This window comes from Vanellus vanellus, assembly GCF_965231255.1.
Source record: "Vanellus vanellus genome assembly, chromosome: 11".
NCBI classification, from domain to species: Eukaryota; Metazoa; Chordata; class Aves; order Charadriiformes; family Charadriidae; genus Vanellus; species Vanellus vanellus.
The window spans coordinates 9,690,467-9,705,843 of NC_138916.1; the positions used below are offsets into that span (position 1 = coordinate 9,690,467).

The following is a 15,377-nucleotide window of genomic DNA, read 5'->3' on the forward strand; positions in this document are numbered from 1 at the left end:
ACAAGCACCACTGTTTGGAAAGAGGGAGCTAGAACTTAATCAACAAAACAGTTATAAAAAAATAACTCATCTTGTCAGCACAACGGTAACTGGTTACAAGATTAACCTGGAATGGATTTCTGCCAGAAGCACTCACAGTCTCACAAGTATAGCAAAATTAGTATTTACATAAAGAGAGGTAAAAATGTGTCGGAACTTATGACGGTTGATAGCGAAGACTGAAAGGGTTTTGTGATTTCTTGAGTAAAAATGGTTAAATGAGACGCACTGAATGCAAATGTTACCCTAACAAGCAAAAGATGCACATTAGCTCGATATTAAAAAAGGCTTTACAAAATTAATTCAACAAGTAAAACTGCAAACTGAAAACATAGCTAAAATTAGGTATATACTTCCCTTAGTAAATGCAATTCTTTTAAGCATTCAAATCCAAAGAAAATATGTAATGCTACTAAGAATGTTCTTTAACTACGATAGACACAAACAAACCCAGCTAAATTGAACACATTAAAGTTTAGATACAAGCTACTGCTGAACTGGTCCCTTTTATCTAATCATCTGTACTGGTGTTACTCAGCTTTACCCAGGGTCAACAAAAACTATTCATTTTATGTTTTGCCTAACTGGATTCCTTATGATCAGCTGTTAGCATCAAGCTGTCTGATTTCCATTCAGGCCTCACAGCTGGATTCATTATTAAAAAAAGAGTATTAAATCTTGGGCAGGCATAACTGGCTTTGACTTCAAAATAAGCATTTTCGTAAGTAATCATACTATACTTTCAGGTATTAAATAAAATTTTCATTCCAATACAGGAAAAGGACCAAGAATTTGTCTTCTATCAGTAAACGTCTCATTGCAAAGAAGAGCTGGAATTACATTGAGGCTAAGGGTTTGGGGTTTTTATTTATTTTTTAAAAAGATACGAGGCATGTTTTGGATTTTCTTTTTACAGTATTTACTGAGTTGGTTCTTAAGAAGCTGTCTTTTACATTCTCAACAAAAAGAAGGATTTTTAAGTTACGACAGAGAGAATGCCTACACTACTTAAAGCTATCCTATATTTAAAGGCTGTTCTTGATAATGAAAATATTTTCTGCAAGATGGATAGTTATTCTAAAAAAGAAAAAAAAAAAAAAAAAATCAATATCCCCAGGGAGAAAAGGGAAGTCTGTAGAAAATATTTTATTTAGATTTATCTTCCAAACCAGAAAATAGATGAGCAGCTCTCCCAACAATGCTTATTTAAGCAAATATTTGAAAAGGACCAACAGGAGAGAAAGGAGAAAGGCAGCCTAAGTTAGAAGAGGTGGTTCTGTGTACAAAGGCAAAAGATGAAATATGGCCATCTAGCAATTTGCAGTTCCATTTCCACCCCCTGCAAAAGTCTGCTCACAAAGAACAGGCGGATTTTCTCCAAGGGGGGAGCAGAGAAGGCGTCGGGCCACATCCTCCACCTCCTCGCGACACCAGGGCTTGACCAGGTGACACTGATCACACGGGAAAGGCAGAACACAGGAATACATATTGGCAAAAAGACAGTCAAAAGTGAAAAGGCAGGAAGGGCAAGAATATAAATAATTAAGAAAAAAATAGAGAAAGCTCAAAATAAAATTTCCTACTTGTAGTTTGTTATTTCCTGTATCTTATTGCTGACTTCAATAAATTTGCAAAGATGGGAAAGATGTATCTCGCCACACCAAAACGGTCAACGCATACCGGTTTAGACCACTGAAACTGAAAACTAAAACAACCAGGTATGAATTTGAGTTTACCTGCTACAAATTTTGAGCTATTAAAAAGGCATGAATTGCATTAAAAACTAAAAACATTAAGATACGTTTTTTAAGTGTTCTTCATAGGGTGGTCCCCCAGGCTCACCCACAGTAAATTTATGGACCCCTGAAAGGAGACCGTTGACCAGGTATCTATTCAGTATCTTGAAACTTCAGGTTTTATTACCAGCTGCCAGTAATCCTGTCTCTATTAGAACATATCCAAAGAGAGACACAATCCAGAACACTATGAAACTCATTACACATGTTGGTTTACTAGCCATAAAGAAAAAAAAGAAGGTAAATAAAGAGAAAACAACAGGAAAACATATTTTGGACAGTATCCTGCAGTTACAATCACTTGACGTGATTCTTGTAACAAATTAAATTTAAAAAAAAAAACTTCAAACAAAAGAAGTTTAAAATGATACTGTCTTTTTCAAGCCCAACTAGTTCTTTTTGTGCCTTAGTTCTGATTTTGGTCAGCAGTGTCCTCTGCATATGTGTTTATACTATATGACCCCTTTTGTTATGTACAAGCAGAAACAAAATGGGAAAGTTTGCATCTAGTACTTTCTAAACTGGTCACAGCAGAGTAAGCTCAGATGGCTAGTCGAACAGAACATCCTTAGGGAGACAGAGCCACCCCAGAGGCTTTGTGGGCAGAAAATCTTCAGGCAAAGTGATTCATCATGTGTGGCAAGATGACTGTGACATCTACAGATTCTTGCCTTGAGCAGCATGGTACACGCTACAAGGGATCGAGCATTCTCAAAAGCATCCACACACTTCTCGGAAGCTTCAGTAAAAAGGACATGTTTAAATAACAAAATACCGGACACTAAAAACATGTATGCAAATTTGCTTTTTGCATTGGAAAACTATAAAGTTCCCCTTCAGCATGCCTGAACCCGCGCTGTTGACCTAACATAGAAATAAGGAAATTTTTACTAATTTTGCATTCAAACTCACTCTTTCAGAGTCTAACCTAGGATGTTTTAATATCTGGCTCATATTCCTTCCTCCAGCATAACTAAGCCATAGCCTTGCAGGTTTATATAGGAGTTGGCCACCAACAAATGATTATTTTTCCCACTTTAAAACATATTTTCCTATTGTGGCTTTTACTATCCTCTCGTCCATTCACCACAACTTCTAGCTCTTCAGAGAACGCATTACTACATCTCCACTGCAATATGAGAACAGTTTTGGTCTTCCACATCTACTGCACAGTAATCTGTCCTGTGAAGGAGAATATTTACTGTACTACACAGCACCCCGGTCAGAATCTGCACCTAAAGACCACTTTGAAGATACCGGTTTTAAATGCACAAACATCTCACAAACAAGCAAAAAGAACCACACTGGAACAGAAGACAGACTCCTCCAGCATGGTGTCCCACCCGTAGCTCTGGCCAGTAACAGGTGCGCAGAAAAAGAACCACAAAAAACCAAAGCAAATTTGAAAAACGATACACTCTAAATTTCAACAGTCAGGTGTTACAGCCAAAGAAGTACCACAGTGTAAGTAACAACAGAGCATAATCAGATTTAAATCTTTATTTTCTTTATATTTAAGATGAAGGAAACAAAAAGAAAATATATCTACAAAGAGCAACACATCTGCACAAACCCACAGAAAATAGCCTTTCTTAAAACAGTCAAAAAACTCAACAGACCAAGGAAGACAGACAAGCCAGGTAAAGACAGGAAAAATCCCAAAGTGCAGCTGAGTGCGAGCCTGATGGAAGTGCTCAGGTGGAACTGTGTACTGATCCAGATGGGTGCATTCCAGGGACAAAAATGCAGGTTTAACTGCGCAGTAAAACTACAGTAAAATTATAGATTTGAGGACAGACGCCTCTGCTGACAATTTTAGTGTAAATTAAAGTTTCCAGTCTTTTCTACCTCTGACATTTAGGCATTTTTGGAAGGAAATAAATTGGACCAGTGACGCATAATTGTGTTGTATTAACAAACAAGAAAGCATCAATAAAAGTACCATCAAGAAAATAAGAGAGATCAGATGGAAGGGCAGCGGCAACTTTAAAACCATGGCTTTCAGGTCAATAGCGGTGCTGAAATTGCTTATCAAGGGAATAACGATGCTTTAGAGCACAGCTTAAAAGAAGAGAAAAAAGTTACTGGGGTCTGGATAACATTTTCTCCCAATGAATCACTGCCTTTCAATTTGGTGTTTTATTGCGCATCAGTTTACTGGCACTCGCATGATGCCTCTCTCAGGAGCCCAAGCTGTGTCTGTGCTGGGCAGGAGGGGGGCGCACACCAAAGCCTCGAGGGGAATGCACCTTGCCTCCACCATACCGCAGGACCTCAGCCCAGCAGCAAGGAGCCAAATGAAGTCAGTATCTTGAGTTCAAGACATTCACGCTCCAAATTTTCTTCTACGTAGGTAAAATGCATAAATCGATACAGAAAATCGTCTGTATTTTAAAAAATTGTTCTTTAACTTTACTGTGTTCCAAATATGTTGCTGAAAGCCCACTGTTTACTGTGTAAGGAAACGATCCTACATAAAATGGTTCCCAACTGAAGAAACACATGGACTTTTTCCTTCTGTCAACAAACCATATTCCTTTTCATAGTTTGCAACTGTGCCACTGAACCACCGAAAGCCAGCAGTATCTCTCTTCTGGCCCCTCTCCCTTTACCCCCTGCTCCAAGATACTGAAGGAACACTTTTATACTCAATTCGTTTAACAGCTTTACAAAGTTGTTGGGTTTTTTACCATGTACCTTTTGAACCGCATTTCTAGGAAGATACATTTCAAGTATAGTAGCAAAAATATAAATGAAATAAAGAATATACAAATATACTGGACAAAAATACTCATTACAATTGTGCATGTGGCTTAGTGCCAGATAGCTGTCAAACAAAGGAACAAAATCATACAGTTGTTTGGCACTCAAGGCTGAAATCATTGTGAAACACGCACTGTTTATAAATTGTCATTGATGGATAAAAGCAGCGAAGAAAAAAAATTAAAGGAAATGCAGCCAAGCACCAGGAAGAGAAGCCAGTCATCGCTCCTCCTCCCGCCACTCAGTCATCAAAGAAAACCAAATCACCCCTGAGCCCCCAGCACGCTGGGCAAGAACACCACAGCGCTGCAAGGTGAACGAGCGACTTCAGCTTCTGCTCTCACAGCTCAACCCAAAGCACCCCAAAAAGTGATAGATTCAGACACCTGACAAAAAATGACATGCGGATTTATCAGCTTTGTTATTTATAAAGTAGTCTTTTAAACACTAGTAATGCTAGTGACGTTTATCCTAAGCTTAAAAATATCAATCCCAGAAGATGTAAAGAAAAATTGTTTCAGTGATGGTAAAATATATTGGCAGATCCTTCTCCACAGAACACAGCACTGCTGAAAAAAATATCCCCTCACCTATCGCTGAGAAGAAAGATTTAATTTACCTCAGGTGAAAGGATTTCTCCAAGGCCAAAATAAGACAGAATTGCATCCCAGAAAATAAGCAAGAGCTCAGTTTCTGGTCCTGCTTATCTGTACCAACTTCAGTATCTTTCAAACTTGAAGCTGTATAATAATGCAACATATCACATGGAAACAAAATCTCTAAAATTAACGAAAAATAACTGAAGAAATATGAAAAAAAAAATCATTTTTTCCACAGAGAGGCAGAATCTTAAGGTATGCTAAACGCTTTCTATAGTATAACACCCATAAAAGCTTCGGCAAACTCCCCTGAAGTTAGGGTGACGTGATCAGAAGATTCTCTATGATATTTCATAAGGCAATGCAGCATTTAAGATGGGTAAGGCGTATTTAAAAATATGGTTCTGGAAGGAACTAGGTTTCATAAATCGCTACTCAAGCAGGTCAATTGGCCTGTAGTTTAAACTGGAAAGTACCTCAAGACTCCAAATAAATATATAAATAAACTAAATCTGAGGTGACAGCTTGTAATGGGCTAGCAGTATGTGAAACAAATAAATGATGTCACAGGAAAGAAATTAATCCCGTCAGAAACAGAAGTGTTATTTGTCACAGCAAAATAGTAAGGCAAACTTCACTTTGCTCCTACAATGCAGGAAACGTACTTAAAAGGGCAGTACCCTGATAAAGAGTGTACGTGTACACTCTTTCCTATCTCTGCAGAACTTTTTTTAAACATGATAGGGATGGATTTCTTTGATAGAGTCATGCACTCAGGTATGCAATGCAGGCCCCAGGGATCAGCCCTGAAGCTTACAAGACTGTTTAACAAGTCAGACATTACTCTCAAGACTTCTGCTTCCTACGTCCCATTGTATAAGAGGAAGAAATTGCAAGATGCCTTATTTGTATTGCATTTGTGCCCAGAGCATGAGGCTTATTTTAGAGGCCCCTATTGCACTGGGAAGTGAACTAAAATTTCGTTACCATTATTGTGATGATAGTACTGGTTTTGCCCATGGTCCGTACAATCCCAATTTGAATTTACACATTTTACATTTAGACATTACATATTTTAAGGCTCACGGCCAGACCTCAGAAGTTTTAGGAAAAACTGTAAAAATCAGTCTCAACTTATTTCAGTAGTAATTGCTGTGTCTCTTCCCCATTCCCAGTTCAATGAACATTTTTTATTTCATCACTGAATTTACGGCTACTTCTTTCTTTAAAGGAACCAGTAGCAGTAATCCCAAATACCGTCAGTTTCCTTAATCCCGTATATAACACAACGTCACAGAAAACGATGCATCAACTCTCTCCTATTTCATCTTCAGATGGGGGACCCCGTAAGCATCTTCCAAAATAACCCCCAACCAAACAGCACCCTCCCTCCACCAAACGCCATCCTGGTGAAGCTGCCACACCTCAGGATAACAAGGTTTCCATTTCTCAAAGTGACCCTCCATCTGGATGCCTAAGAAATAACTCGGCGGAATTTTCAGCTGACTGCCTGATATACACGTATGCGTTAGACTGACAGAAGCCAAACACCCATCTGAAAGCCACAGTGCTGTTAGCCTTCAGAAAAGTGTAAAAAGACAGCAACCAAGAAAGCCTCGCAAATAAAGCGAGAGATATTACCATCGCTTAACAGAACGAGTTGCTGTTTCTTTCGTCTTCGGCACACTTCCGTTACACGAAAATCCTTTACCCACTTTTCAGAAACAAAACTTTGGTGCAACATTGGACTGAAGTGAAAGTGTCCAGACATTATTTTCAAAACCAAACAAAAAAAATTGCCTTCTTTTCATGATACTTGTTTCATTAATCCACTGTATAGCTGAAGCATTGCACACCCACAGCAGCTAACAACTCTAGGGAAAACGCGGTGGCCACTCAGGCAACTCACAAAAACAACAGTATTAGAGGTCCAACACCTTCATGTACCTAAAAAATAGAATTACATCTTTTGTGGGCTCACTCGTTCAATTTCACCTGTTTTGCTTTCCCTTCTGAGGTGTCCGTGTATCTAAAGAAAGTCAGATTTCCAGCAGCAACAAACATTGAACTGGCTAAAACACAGTCTCTAAAGAAAACTATTAACAACTTCAAACCATATTAATGCAAATACTGTAATGCCCCAAATCACAAAAGCCACTTGTTTTGGCACGAGCAGCCTAGTTATACCATGTTGGTTGATCAGTTCAGAATTTAATCACTGGATGCAGGCTGCTGCATTTATTAAAAACTGGACCGCTAGCAATTGACAGGCTACAGCTACATGCACGCAAGAATAAAAAAAAATTAATGGAATGAAATAGAGATTAAGTAAATGATTTTTATGCACCTGGCGATAAGCAAACATCTTTATTGCAAAACAAAGACAAGCCATGAAAAATTACAAAATTATCTTTTAATCACCAGTGAGCTTTCCACAGTCTCCTATTTGAACAGGATAATAGTTATTATGTAGATCCCGGAGCAACTGCCTCATGGGGAAGTTACATCCCCAGCAGGGGAAAGCGTCGCCCCCTCCTCCCTCCTCCCTGGCAAGGAGCTTGGCGCCTTCAGACAGACTGAAATTTAAAATCCTCCAGCTTCACCCAGCTGATCCCATCCACTGGAACACATCTACAAGGGCCCAGGGATGGCAGGAACCACAGGAGAGAAATATGCCCTTTCAGCATTTCACGCACTGATGAGCCTTGTAACAGATAAACATACCCTACAGCAGCTAAACTGACATGTTATAACAAAGAGGAAATGCAAGACTTAAAAATTTCATCAGATTACTATTTATTCTCCTTTTCAGAGGCAGAGTACACTGTTGAATAAATCAACACTCATATGTATCCAACTGCATCAACTAAAAACCAAGCTTTTCAGAACAAGTTTTATCAGAACTAAAATACTTCAAATTTAAAAGCCACAGACTTGCATATTTAAATTCCCAGACTGGCAATTCAGAAGTACTTAGTATGACAAAAATTCTGGCATTTAGGCGTAAATGAGACCTTTTTGAAGAAGGCAACGTTTCATCTTTCTCTAACGCAATTAACGCTAGGTCCCATTTTTTCCTCCCATTAGCGCACAGTGCAATCAACACTACCGCCCAGGGCCACCAGGAAGTGCAAGTTCAGCTTGTGGGACACACTGCGGGTTTGCAGAGACACCCCCCCACCCCCCCACCCCACCGCCCCCCAAGAGCCCTGTGAAGGTACCAGTGAAAAGGCATCAGCGGCTCTTCCTCATACAATGTTAAATCACAAAGTCCAATGGATTTTCAAGGACAGATTTCTTCCCTTTCTTACTTGCTAGAAAGGAAACCGTTTTGATTTTGGTTTTGTTGTTTTGTTTTTTGTGTTGGTTTTTTTTTTTTCCCCTTGAACCACAGCACTGCAGACGAAGTCTGACAAGGGCTCCAACAGTGATTTGGAGATGTGCGCCTTCCCCTTTCGGCACTGGGGGCTGCTGAGGGCAGGCAGGGAGCAGGCAGTGCCTACCTGGCCGAGCCCCAGCTGAGCCCCACCTGAGGAGGGTCGGTGGGGGACCCTCTGCCACAGCTGCCATCTAGGAAGAGGACGAAGGTCCCCAGGGGGAGAGGGCACCAGCGGACAGACACCTGCTACAGCACTGCATTACAGGGGACGCCAGCTCCCCGCCACATTTGTAGGAAGCCTTGAGGTATTGCTGTGCTTAGAGAAATGTTAGGAAAGCTATTTGATTGAAATATTACTGTAAACAGAAGGGAAAACTAAGCTTAACACACACTCTTGTGAGCAAAAACCCAAGGGTAAAACCGCCCTGCACTTAGCACTGGCACTAAATGACTGTGTAATTTAATTTCCCAGAAACCCATTAGCTTTCACAAAAGGAAAATGAAGAGCAGATGAGAGCAATTCTTTGGTGTGAGTGGAATTTATTTAATGTAATACCTGGGGGGTGGGGGGAGATAAATCTGAAACTGTACCAACAGATACAAAACGTTGGGACTCTGGAAAGCGTCAGCCTGCAGACCAGCAGCTCCGCACCGGCAGCAGCCAGCAGCATGTCGGGGGCCCGGGTTTTACAGGTGCAGCTGCCGAGAGCCTGCCTCTGCCCAACATGCCACACCAGGGCCGGGACATAGCCAGACGCAGAAACACCCCAGAACAAAAGAATATGCACACTGCTAGCATAAAAGAAAAAAAAAAAAAAAAAAAAAAAAGAGTAGGGACAGACCTCAACTCATTTACAGAGATTCTATATATTCATATATGAAGAAAATGATACATGTAATTATCTGGAAGAAAAGAAGAAATCATTGAAATTTAACTTAAAACATTACTCTGGGTTTGAAATTTTCATTATAAACAAAATACTACAAAATTCACATTAGGCTTTTAGCCAATCTGTAATATTTTATAGAAAGTGTCAATCAAGCAATTAGGCGCAGAGACATAACCCAAAAGGAAAATAAAAATTCTTAAAAAGAAATTTAAATGTAAATCTTCCATTTACCAGATTTATTATATGCAATGATTTGGAAAAAACTAACTTTTTCAAAAAATAGCCTACCTGAAGCAATAAAACATGAAGCTTTACTGGGGTGGAGCTATGGGCAATGCTTACTTTGGGAAAAGTGGCCACGATGCCTTACGTATAGGTGAGTCGGTGTCTTGATATTTTTAGCTTCAATAATCAAAACAGGAAGTGATTTGATAAAATATAAACACAATGCTGTGAAACTGCATGATGCCAGTTACTGTAAAGTAAATTTCAAGGAATTTTCCAGCATGGGAAGTTTACAATCTATGGCTTGCAGTGGACTTACTTAGAGCAGGAGACTTTTACCCCTAAGTACTGTAACTGTGGATGACCTTATAGTTGCATCTTTTTTACTAAGAAAAGTTTTTCTGAACTCTTAGCCTACAATAATATTTGACAGATAATTAGGCACTATGTAAAGCTTATTAGCTATCCTTTTACGATTTTCTTTCAACTTACTGCCCTACTCCTGTAAAATGAAATGAACTGAAGCACGTCATAATCTTTACTGTGTCCCTATTTTGTCACTTTCTTCTTTTAACTTCTTCCTCTTTCTTCCTAATGAATTCTCTCAAATATTCAAAATATTCTGTCCCCACCATTCTCCAAGTTAATACCAATGCAACTAAGTATAAATTATTTCATATCAGTCTTGCCATTGCTCATGTCTCTGGAGATCATTTCCATTGTGATGCCTATTTTATTCCATGTGTTAAATTAGTAAGAAGGCAATTCAAGGAAATCTAACTATTATTTTGGACAAAGACGAGGTCTGCCAACTGACTACTCGCATCTGCCCTCTCCCTTCCTAAAAGGTAATTAAAACAAGATTCCTAGCAAAAAATATAGTGGCTTGATTCTTAACATTTGCCATTTTCATAATAACTCTTTACCCTTGCTTGCTTCCTACTATTGCCTTCACCATCATTTGATAATAAGATCTACCTCTCTGATTCCAAAATTCCTTTACTGAAGTGCTACTGAGGCAGAAAACTAGCAGTTTTCCTGAAGATCAGCGAGATTCTTAACTGCAAAAGAATTCAGATGCATGCCTTCTTTTAATTGTATTTTAAAGTTCAAAAGCCTCTCCTTTTACAGAGAACAACCCTTCCCAAATTCAGGTTTAAAAGGCTTACATCACCTGTTCAAGAACAGTATCAATACTGGAAAGCTTAAGGAGGCTTCAGCTATTTACCACATTGCTTCAAAGAACACCCCTACCGTTCATCTTTAAAAATACTTACCACTCTATCCAAGCCAAATGAAGTGCTTAACTTACAAGTCAAACAATACATTTTACAGTAAAAAAATAGACCCAGTACATTCAGCAGTTTGAAAGAGGAACTGGAAGAAGCACAGCCTTTCTTACAAACCTATGCAATCAGGCAATCTAGTCAATTAAGTGAACAGTAACTCTAAAATCAGAGGGCATCCCAATCCAGGCACTGATCGCTCCTTTGTATGATTAATCCACAAAATGAGTCTTCAGTTTCACAGTAACTCAAAAGACTACCTTTGAAAATGCATGGAATTTGGCCTCAACCCATCAAGCACCTCTCCACTCCTGCTGCCCTTAGCTCCACACGGCGTTTCTACCCAGTGCATTCCTGTTAACCACCTGATACATTAGTACAAGACACTTAAACACTAACAGAGGGGAAAATAAATGGTGTGTGTGTGTGTATATATATATATATATATATATATAAAATTTACTTGCAAGCCCAGTTTTGTGAAGCCTGATGACAAACCACCCGAGTGATTCAAGCGCATCAAGTATAACCAACATTAAAGGAAGCTGCACAGCAAAAAACCTAAAATTTATTACTCAGCTTTCATGAGAGAGAACTATGTTTGGTTCTTTCACCCATGTATTTCAATCAGGACAAGAATCAGGCTTACCCTTATATTCACAGTATAAACAATTACAGTACAAGAAACTATATTTTGATTAACAATCTGCATCATTTATAGCTCTGATTACTGTAACAAGCGTCTCCTCCCTCCTTCATAAATACTGACTGATGTGTCTTGACTTCCCTGCTATGTCAGGTCCTCCATACTCTTAATGCTGGCTGTAAGTATCCTGACCCTACCAAGGATGAAGCAGAAGTTAGTTCATTAGGAAGAGGAGGACAGTCACCACCTCACTAGGATACTCACAGCAGTGAGGGTTACAACATCCACAGATGATTGGAAACAACCTAGTAACTACAACCCTGCAGCTGGGCGACTAGAGTCAGTGAGTAGGTGAGGTCGGGAAGATCCAAGTCATCTAAAATCCTCCATTCCCACACATTCGGAGTTTCAGATTATGACAGTTTCCAGATATCTTGGTTGACAGGTCTTCAAATCCTGTGGCTAGCCAAGGAACACCCAGAGCTCTAAAATTTAACCCAATTAAACTGTAAAGCAACTAGTTAAAGAAATAATGAGAAAACAAGTATATTTGAAAGAAAACTTGGAAGAATGACCTCTCTTTCTACATCAAGGGACAGATTGCAACATGGCAAGCTTATATTCAACCACCACCTTTTCATTCACTATCGCCTAAATTTTTTAATGACTTTCAATAACGTACAAGCTTGTGGAACTGTGCAGTACACAGATGATCAACATGGAGTGCAAAAGTTTTGCCTTTATCCTTTCTACCCCTCGTGGAAAAACAGACACACAAAAGAAATGAAGTCACCCTCTTCAAGTCTTCAAGAAGGATCAACAAAAACCCCTTTAAGCTACATACAAGAACAATCTCCTTCCTTTCTTCCTCGTAAGCAGATGTAGCAAAGCTCAATAGAATAAAGTCCAGGGAATGGTACAAGAGAAGATACAATACCACATGCTTGAAGGCTCCTAGCAAAAATTGACCTCTCCTTGCAAGTGCAGAGTACTAAAAGGCAGCATTACTGCAGAGAAAGGAATCTGTATCCTTGCAAATAGTCTTCTAGAATGTAATTAAAAAAGAAAATGTTGAATAAGCAAAGATTATCAAGTCTAAATGAAGCTACAATACCACCAATATATCTTAGCCTGATTTTCTACATATCTCTATGGATACTAACAGACTATGCTGGTGCCAAGAGGATTCAGTGGTTTTACTTAAAACAGAAGCAACAGCCCTTCTTTTTTTATACTAACAAATCAACAGGATAATTCTGGAATTCATTAGTGAAGAACACTAACCAATCCAACATAATAGCTTTACTTCCTCTGCAAAACACTTCAAAAAAATATCTAAATGAATATGGAAATGCATCTTTCTGTGGCAAATTGTTCATTATTGAATCATTATCAACTCTTGTTAGACAAAATTTCTCTCTTTTGCAATGTACAAGATCATTAAAATGTTTGAGAGCTCCATCATGAAAGACAGTGGCACTTTATAATCCGCTATCTCTTCAGGCAAATATGCTTACGGCTGAACATAATACACAAAATAACAACATCCCCTTGACACACAATTCTTTCTTTTAATGGTGCTCTTAAGAGTTGACAGCAATGGTGAAATATGTTGTTGCGCTTTTTGTTTTTTTAAATAGTTTTTAACTATTTCAGAGATGTATTTCAGTCATGATAAAATGTTGGGAAGGGATGTGTTTCTTGGCTCTTCAGCGTGGAACCCTAGAGACTCCATGACTCCCATTAGCCTACTGATACATTTCCTATAAGCTCATCAAGTTCATGTTCTTAGCCTCCATCTCCTTTTAACCTCTGAAGATCACAGCAATCAATGCATTAAATATCATCCACAGTAACTAATAAAATGGATGCTTTCATCCTGTTTATGGGAATGAGACCACAATTTGATATTAAAAAACTGTGTAAGATTTTTTTGTCTAAAAACTTTAAAAGAAATCTCACTTTTCTTTACAGCAATAGACAAAAAAACATAGACACACAGTCGCACTACACAGAAAACTACTACTCGATGTTTTTATGTAGCTGTTATCATTCCTCTCCAAACTTTCAGCATCAACTTAAGATATGCTGCAAAAATTCGTGATGTGAAAGTATGATACACAAAGCTGCATCCTATACTGCAACATAAGTAAAATGAATATATTCTTTTGTTATGACAAGCCAAAAACCACAGGTGGAACACTTTTAAAAGCATACTTTTAGAGTTTTGAGGTGTATATTTCTTAGAGATGTATACTGAAAGCTTTCTGTAATTCTTGGCTGCATATAGAAGGAAATGAAGTACTATTGCTCCAACAAAATAACATCTGTAAGAACTGTTAGCCATAAAGCATTACAAAACTACTTCAGTTCACAGCTGCTTTGGGTAAGTGACTGACACATACATATCTTGTAATTCGTTAATTCTCTCTGCAAAACAATCTCAATGGAGGCATCTTCTCAAATCTGTATTAATGATGTAATTCTATTATGTCTAATGCAATCTCCTAGCCATCTCTTCAATAAAACTGAACAACTAAAAAGCTATAGTTGCACCAATTAATTTCTTCATATATTGAAAGGCATACACTGTTTAGAAATTGGATGGCTCAAAATAAAAGCATGACCAAATAGTTTGCCTTTGGTAATACAAATTAAAAAAAAATATACCAAACTTTGTTATATTTTTGTAAAATAAAATCAGTATCAGCTACAAAGCCTAGAGCCATTCCATATGTGCTACTGATCAAAGTACTAGAGGAGTAATTGAAGTAACTTGTCTTTTTAGTCTCCTGAATTTAAAAAAGACAACATATTTGAAACACCATTGGGGGGAAGCTCTACTCTATCAAAATAATTAAGGGAAACTACATTTTAACTTTACTGTCTTCAGATAGAAGTATCATTGACCAATTGACATGTAGTCTCTATAAACAAAGACTACAGGGATGCTCAATTTAAAATTATGTATTTTCAAGTTCATATATGAAGGTTTAAATGAAATTCTGGTTTCAGCAATAGCTGTGCTTTGTCTGCCTCTACTTGAGAGAAAATTAAAGTAGTAAACAAAGACTGAGCAAAGTAGAAAGATTTCCAAAAGAAATTGCAGACCACCAGGATTTGGATTTAGGTAATCCACTTAGATTACCATGGCTATGTCTTAAAAGGACAATACTGAGATCACAAAATAGGTCATGTCTACAACACACAGAATATGCAAGTGAAACAATGTCAATTGTACAAATTCAGACCAAACATTCAGAGTCATCCCTAAGTTTAAGGCACAAGGAAGAAAATTGTCCCAAGACCAGGTATTGCCAAACAATAAATATTTTGAAATGAGCATTTTTATGCTCCAAACTGGAAAAGGGAGAAGAGTTTTCAAACAATGCCATCAATATGTTAACATGTTTTAGGTAACACAAAAGGGCAGGCAATGAAGCAGCAGCTTTCAATACCTAAGCCCACAATATAATACACATTTTGCTTGCTTGTTTTTCCAGTTTCAAAAGCAGAAAGTGTTGGACACCCACAGGCCCGGAAGCAGTAACAATTGCCTAGCAAAATAGGAGTTTGCATTTATTTCTTAGAAGTGACAATGTTTCTAATACAACAAATAACAAAGAAATTAGAAAATTAGAAATAAGAGGCAAGCCCTCAAATTACTAACTGAAGAAAAGCCTAAAGTAAATTGGCAGGTAGTTCAGGAATCAAGAGTGTTAGAAAAATAATTAAATGCACAAATTAAGAATTG

General features: G+C 38.2%; 1 protein-coding gene across 1 annotated transcript in view; it reads right to left on the reverse strand.

Moving 5' to 3' along the window:
• The window catches only part of TCF12 (transcription factor 12), a 168,508-nt gene that overhangs the window by 94,071 nt on the left and 59,060 nt on the right, over window positions 1-15,377 (reverse strand). The window lies entirely within an intron of this gene.